Raw genomic sequence first — 6,895 nt, forward strand, 5'->3', positions numbered from 1 at the left:
AGTATGAAAATACGGGATGAAGGTGAGCAATGTTTCGTTTCCGAACGCAAAAAGTGTTAAGAAGCTGCGACTAAATATACATTCTCTATGCGGAGAAAAACTAGGGGAGGGAACGATGGTAGAGCGCGCGGGGATGCCAGAGCGACGATCTCTGATTGGAAGCATTGGTGGCTAGAGGCAGAGCCTAGTAGCAGTGGCTTTGTCCTTCTACCCACTGTCCCCCTACAGCAGGCACGTAGCCAGGGAGGGGGGGGAGGGGGGGCGGCCCATGGGGCCCGCCCCCCCCCCCCCCCCGAAAACGAGAATCTTCCATTTTGCTGGGACCTCCTCTCCCCCCTCCCTTTCATATAGCATTTTGTCATGGGCGGCCCCCCCCCCCCCCCCCCCCCCGAAACAAAATCCTGGCTACGTGCCTGCCCTCCAGTGAGGGTGAAAGAGAGCGTCGTCTGTTCCTCGGGCAGTGCCTCGCGCTCGAACGCCAGATGCCGGCGTTTGGCATTCGAAGGCGTTCGAACAGTGAGTAGAAACACAGTCAGCAAGCCTTTGCGTCTACCCACTAATCCTCGAATCAGAGCTCGGAGCTCTGAGGGAGAGGAGCTCTCCTCCTCTCCCTATTTTTTTTTTTTTTTTAGCGTTTGTTTTGCTCATGTAAAAAGAGGTGGGAGAAACTTCCACTTTACTCTTGACCTGTCAACGACTATACGGGGTGCCGTAACTTCGTCTCGCGTGCGCGAACGAAATCAGCGCGGGGCTCTCTAGGGCCCCGTGGAACGTCGCCGCGGCGAGGTGGTTCGGACTTTAGAGTCGCGTGGCCGGGGCCCGCTGCGCCCGCGGGGGCAGTCATCCCTGAAGTGCCCGGGCGGACGCTTCGCCTCTCGGCAGCGACGTAACAAGATTAAAAGGAGTCCCTTAAGCGCCGCGCTAAGAGCCGTGCGCGGGGGTGCGCCGCAGAGACGTGCGGGGCTCTTTAAGAGCTCCCGAACTGGCCGTCCGAAGCGGTGCACTAATTGAAACTGGCAGCCCACAGCTGAGGATTTCGCCTCCTGTGCCTCTGCAATATCACTCTCTCTTTCTTTCTTTCTCTATTGTTCTGCTTCACCTTCACAATTGTTTCTCGCTGCACCTTCACTTAGATATATCTTCGCTAACCATATCTTTCTTTTTCTCTCCCTATCTATCTATCTATCTCTTTGTTTGTATTTTACGCCTGCTTCTATTTTTGTCGTGTTGTGTGTCCACTTGTTCTCTTATAGAGAAGAGAGTAGAGGGAAAAGAGACCTTTGACGTGAACTTCTGTCTATTTTTATTTCAATGCCAGATCTCCCCGAGGGCTTTCACTTTATTCCCATATATTTAATTGGCACGCGGCTCTCTTTCCACCCCTCCTCTCTTAGCTACCTGCCCTGGTTTATGTCCGGGCTACTGTCCTGGCTATTATTACGCCGACTTCTGTTCTGGTATCTGTACTTACTGCTAATCTCAAACATTTTTTACTACTTTTTGTTACTTTTTAGCTAGAAACGTTTTCCTCTGATTGGTCCTACGGCCTGATTTGGCTCTCTCCAGCGAGTTTTTTTGTCCTGGGCACTGGCCGATGCTTTCTTTCGTCGCGGGCAACAGGTTCCGCCCCGATTTCGTCTTTTGTTTCCGGCGCTCGGACTTCTTCCTTTCGTCATCACGCACCTCTGCAGCCTCCCGCTGCGTTTTCCTATTTCGCGAACGGTTCACCCAGAATGATCGATTAATCTTCGGCTTTTCTATTGTCGCTGCTTCTCCGTTGTTGGACGGCTTCCCCTCCCTCGGGGTGAAATTGGTTGTCAAACACAATTCCCAGTTCGGGAGGTCGACTCTGGAGCATCCACCGAGTTTTTTTGCTCTCTCAAGGTTCTTTTGGACACCGGTCCCGAGAGCTTTAACGCGAAAAGAAAGGTGTTGCAGCAGCCGTAGCTCCTAAGTTGCTTTTCGGTCTTTGACAGCTTTAAAAGCCAGGAAGGTTTTTATCTGTTTTTTCTTTTTTCGTATCTTTACTCTTGTTTGCGACACTCTACTGAAGCCGAGGGGCATTTCCTGCAAAAGGGACGTTCTCTTGTCAAACTTTTTTTTTTTTTTTTTTTTTTTTTTTGCAGCCATGTGTGAAAGCCATTTTTTGAAGCGCGTAACTGGCTTACCCCAAGGTTCGATGCATTTAATTTTCTGCTAAGTGCGATCACTTCTTTTTTTCTTGCCTAATGTCAAAAGAAAATGTGACATCGAAATTGCTGTATGTAGGTTTAAACAACTGATTGTATGATTTAAGGAACGGTATTGATTGGTTTCGCTGAGTATTGCTTATATCCTTGTCATTCCAGAGAGTCGAAGGTGATATGCAACGATATTAGGTAGGAATGTTTCTCCGCCAGCTAAGTGGCACTAGAGTGGGGTCAAAGTTTACTCTCCCGCAAGGCCCATAGACTCTGTGATTCAACGCCACTAACCAAGAAGTTATTTTGTCGCCGCGTAATTTCAGGAATAAAAACAGTCGTTATCTTTCAGTCTCTCCTTCGCAAAGCTTGATGACGAAGTTGCGGGGATCACATCGTTGGGGTTATCAACAATGCGATCCCCAGGATTCCGTCGTCAAGCCTTGCGACCCCCACGGTGACGATATTTAAATGCGCGGCTCTTACATCGAACATGAGCTCTTCGTGAGTATTACTTTTGGGCTCGTGACAATCGATGCCTCTACATGCATTCGGGTAGTGGCTAGTGCCCAATCGCGGCAAGGACGGGAATAGCCGAATCCTAACAATATGTGGAGCTCAGCGCGTGCCCTGTGCTTGGCGAGCCCCCGCGCGTGGTTATCATTAACATTGGCGGCATAGAATTGGTTCAAGATTACGTGGACGTTTGGCCGCTTGCTTTGGCTGTAAGCTGAAAAAATGGGCGCTGCTTGTTTTTCTCAAATGTTTTCTGCGACTGTCATTGGTTGGAGCAAAAAAAAAACTAACATGTGTGTCTCAGAGGTTATGAATGACAAAGGGTAATTTCAAAATGTATTTACTGAAAGCACGAATATTGCTACACCGCTCCTTTAAGATGGTACGGTGTATTGGCGACTCCAGCGAAATCGACAGCGCCTGGCGGCTAAAACAAAAAGCGGTGGAGGCAGGTTATCTCGCCAGCCTCCTCGACCGAATCAGATATTCACAACGTCTGGCGGTCTAAAGACGCAGCCTTGAAGGTAGGTTCAAAAACACGTGGCGAAAATCGCCAATAGTGTCGCAATACACTGTGTAGAAACGTGACATTTTTGTTTATTTCCTTAAAAGTATTAAAGGAAAGTAACCTGAAAGTAATTCGTAGCATAAAACCTAAAGTATTTATTACTTTTTACGGAACTAATTACTGATGGTTATTCATATATATTTAAGGAAGGGTAACTTATAATCTATTACATTCTAAGAAACGGGAGCAATCTGCCACAAGAGTTTAAACGTGCTAGAATTTCCATCTTTTTTTTCATCAGCGACGGTAGCAAATATTACCAAGCAGCCAGTGAGAAACCACGCTCAAAGTAAGATGGTAAGCCTGAGTCGCCAAGAGTTGAGAGTTCTCAGATATTCTCGGACATAAACTGAGAGAAGCCCCAGCCGTGATGTTGAAACGTACACGTTTGCAATGGGTTTGTTCACTTTAACACCTCTGAAATATACGAGAAGCCATCGCGTCGTGCCCGAAGAGAAGACAGATGTTCCGATGACGGCTAATAAAGAGAAAGTTTACCCACAGTCGTCAATAACGGTTTGTCGGTTGTAGGCGTCCCTGCCGTAAACCCTCACATTTAGCCAGTCACTTAGGTTCTTGGCGCCAGTGAAAATACCCCGCACGGTGAATAAGACCGTCTTGTCGTTGATATTTTTTTAAGAAGAGGACCTTTGATGGCGGGGATCTTTGGGAAGTGCACGTATTTGTTATCGATCATTTTGTCGAGGCAAACGGCAAACCACCCTTCTACTGTCACCTCTGCATACCACGAAAACTCCTGAAGAAAGAACAGAACAAATAAGTGTTAGTTACACAAATAAACTTTCACAACCTTGAAATTATTTTTAAAAAAAAAGTGGTGCATCATACTTTAGGTTAATCGCAACCGAAGACGTAGAAAGTAAAGCAGTCAAAAAAGTGGGCACTAATCATTGTCGAGAATGAGTCCATCATGTTTATATTTTTGTTTTAGCACGTAATGAAAATACCTAAAGTAGTTATTTTAAAGTAATAAAATGAGTCAGTCAGTCTATACCACTGCCACCTCTTTTAGTGGTAGACAATTGCCTGATGAAACTGCTACGGTATATTTTGACGAGCTAGATTTGCGTAGGGGATAACAGTGGGATACTGCAGTCAAAGTGCACGTGTACTACAACAAAAATCAAATATAAGATTCATAACAGGCGTAGATAAACCTTTAATACATATTAAGAAAATTATTCTTTATTGTTAAGCACACTCGCGAAACTTTAGATTAGCTAAACCTTCCAGTTATTATCAGGTAATGCCCCTCCCTTGACAAACCGGCTGAACGCCTTCTCAGTGGCGTCCGAAGAGGAACGTCAAAAATCAGGCACCTATTTTTTGATGACGTCACCATCAGCTCCTCAAAAAGTCAGTTACACGCTCAGTGCTCGAAACTCGCGTTTGAAAACGCGAATTCGTTCCGAACTACGACCAGACTTCTCCGTGCTGACTAGGTACGGGAGAAAACTGCATGCCAATCATAAATTAAGATTTTGTTTACTTGAACTTTGTCTATGACAATCCATTCTATTTTTGCGGAGGCCATAGGTGGGTTTGTGACCACCTGTCAAGTGGAGAGCGTTTCAGATTCGGTGTATTCGCCAGCTATGCCGGCTGTCAAGTTCATTTCCCTGTAGCGCTTGGCGGAGCCGCGCCCCATTCGTTCGGGAGCCCCAGTGTCAGAGAGACCTTGTAACCACTTCTTATCGAGCGTTGGCTGCTCCAAGAGGACTCGCGGATGTACGTTTTACTCAACTCGATTATTGTTGGAACTGGACCCGAAACAGCGTCGACCCACTTCGTCCAAAGAACTGTGCTTCGGTTCCTGGTGAATGACGCATCGCTGTAGAAGCCGAGTCCCTTTTTATAATGTCAGTCTTATACCTTGAAAAGACAAGAAAATGAATTTGGTTAGAACTAAGAACCTACCAATGGAAGAAGATTGTCAAAATTGTATGACTAGACAGTTTAGTAAATATATTTAGATCTGTATTTATTAATACAACTATTTATGCGTACAAACCGTTTTTTTTTTTTTAGAAGCAGGGCCGTGATACTTTTATTGCGGTATTTTCGGAACATGATTAGTTTTGTCAAAAATATATAGATTTTTTTATGAGATTGTAAATATTTAGTTAAGGTCGGTTGACATGACAGATCTAGGTCAATCAACCTAATCATGTAGCCTACCAGTGCCGCCATCGTAGGCAACATATGGTGTGAGACGTAGTCGGAAACTTGCTTTTACCTTTATTGAGGGTATGCGGGTTGTTACGCTGGGCTGATATTTAACAAAGAATGTTCTAGCGGGTAGCTCTGTGCCTATAGTATCACTCTGGATAGGTGAAATTGGTTGTGACTGAGAGTTACCAAAGCGAACTTTGGTTGAAATCAGACGTCATAGTGTCATAACAACCCTTTCCGCCACCGGGCGTCCACTTCGAAGTTGTGCTCTGCCACTGAAAGGTAAAAAAAAGCACACAGACGCACACGCACACACACACGAAAACAAAAAGCATTATAAAAAAGTTTGTCTAGAGGTAATAATGCTAACATTTTGTTATTATCAGGCATTTTATCTGACAGCCTTTAAAGCGGCGGGATAAGAGCTAAGAAGTCGAAACTTAGGCAGCCGAATGAATCAATAAAAAGCAAGACAATTTATATCGTTTTGTCTAGGAGGCCGGTTTGGGGACCTGATGCAGTCTCGAGGGCTGGAAATTAGGTAATACAATATAAACATGAAAATGCAAAATAAATAAATTTACATGGGCATTTAAATACAAGAATAACACATCTAGAGCAAACATTCAGAGATATGTAAAGTGGACAAATGCATATACCTGATTTTTAAACTGCATTATTTTACTATTTATTATATTAATAAATAATTGTGGCCCCAATAACTCACCAGACACAAATCAAAGCGCATAAAAACTTCGGCATATTCCTTTCACAAGGGCAGAAGACTAATAAAACTGGTAGATCAGATCAGATCACTATGCACGGTATACAAGAAAACGTTAAAGGGCAACTCCGGTCCATACTTTCGATTTTGGGATTATGACTGTTTTTAGTGCTGTCAGCGTCTCTGAATTGCAAGGTGCAATTTTTTTCTCCTTATTGTGCGTAGTTTTAAAGATATCGACGTTTCAAAGTTTTGCTTGGGGCGCGGCCAACAAAACCGAAACTAGCCGCTCGAGGCCCCGGCAACACTGGGAATCGGCTGCTATGTGAACGTGACGTCAAGATCGTTCTCGATCAACGAGTACGCAGGCCGAGCGACACATACCTCTGTTGTGCTAGCCGCCTAAAGATAGGAGGTAAGCTGATTTTGTTTTAATACTGTATACGTGGTAGTTATTCAGCCCATGTAGCAAGAGTTAGTGCGTATACCCAAAAAGCTAGCGACTGAAGAACCCGTGAACTCTTGCGGTGCCATACTCGGCGGCCGCCGCCGTGCGTGCGTTATGCCGTACTCGTCGCTTGTATACCCAAAAGCTAGCGACTGGAAAACGAGTGAACTCGTTCGCTGCCGTACTCGGCGGCTGTCGCCGTGTGTGCGGTCTTCCGTACTCGTCGCTTGTATACCCAAAAGCTAGCGACTGGAAAACGAGTGAAC

The sequence above is a fragment of the Ixodes scapularis genome, unplaced genomic scaffold (assembly GCF_016920785.2).
Source record: "Ixodes scapularis isolate PalLabHiFi unplaced genomic scaffold, ASM1692078v2 PGA_scaffold0__279_contigs__length_252992795, whole genome shotgun sequence".
In the NCBI taxonomy this organism is placed as follows: Eukaryota; Metazoa; Arthropoda; class Arachnida; order Ixodida; family Ixodidae; genus Ixodes; species Ixodes scapularis.